Below are 1,039 nucleotides of genomic sequence, written 5' to 3' on the forward strand. Positions count from 1 at the left end.
TCTCACGTCACGCAAGGGACAGGCTCATCAAAAGAAAAAAATGAGTCCAAGACATGAAAGAGCCATTTGAAATAAGAATTTGCCATCCAGAGTACAGAGAGCCAGGCATGAAGTGATATTCTCTGGCACCATTCTAAAGGAAAACTATGATAGTCTTGTGAGATAACACTCCATACCATTCAGAACGGAAGAAATTCATTGAATGTACAAACTTGATGAGGCAGCAACAATGAAAATATGTGCCTTATGGAGGGCTCCTCTGGTGCAGTGGTAGCATCCCTACCTCTGAGCCAGGGGGCCTGGGTTCAAGTCCCACTTGTTCCAGAGGTCTATAACAACATGTCCGAATAGGTTGATTGGAAATAGTTTTTTTTCTTAGCAAAACTCCATTAAGGGGAAGCGATGACCTAGCAGTATTATCGCTGGTCTGTTAATCCAGAGACCCAGACAATGTTCTGGGGACCCGGGTTCAAATCCCGCCATGGTAGATGGTGGAATTTGAATTCAATAAATATCTGGAATTAAGAATCTAATGATGACCATGAATCCATTGTCCATTGTCAGGAAAAACCCATCCGGTTCACTAATGTCCTTTAGGGAAGGAAACTGCCATCCTTACCTGGTCTGGCCTACATGTGACTCCAGACCCACAGCAATGTGGTTGACTCTTAACTGCCCTCTGGGCAATTAGGGATGGACAATAAATGTTGGCCTAGCCAGCAACACCTTCATCCTGAGAATGAATAAAGAGTTTGAGCCTAGAGCAAAGGATACTGCACATCCCAATGGGGAAGACAAAATCCTGAAGGAGGGGAAGCTACATAATGGTCATCTGTGGGTAACAGCCTGAAAAACAGGCCACATGCCAACAGACAAACTAGATTACAGACAATAAAGGGAAACTTACCCAGAATACTTTCAAGGCAACAGTTCTACAAACATAAAAACACTGTTTAATCACTGTTATTAATGCATTTGTGTCAATGTGACTAAATACTCCACTGCATCTTTTTAAACAGGAATTAATTTTAGGCTGCCA

This window comes from Rhincodon typus, chromosome 13 (assembly GCF_021869965.1).
Source record: "Rhincodon typus isolate 14 chromosome 13, sRhiTyp1.1, whole genome shotgun sequence".
Taxonomy (NCBI): Eukaryota; Metazoa; Chordata; class Chondrichthyes; order Orectolobiformes; family Rhincodontidae; genus Rhincodon; species Rhincodon typus.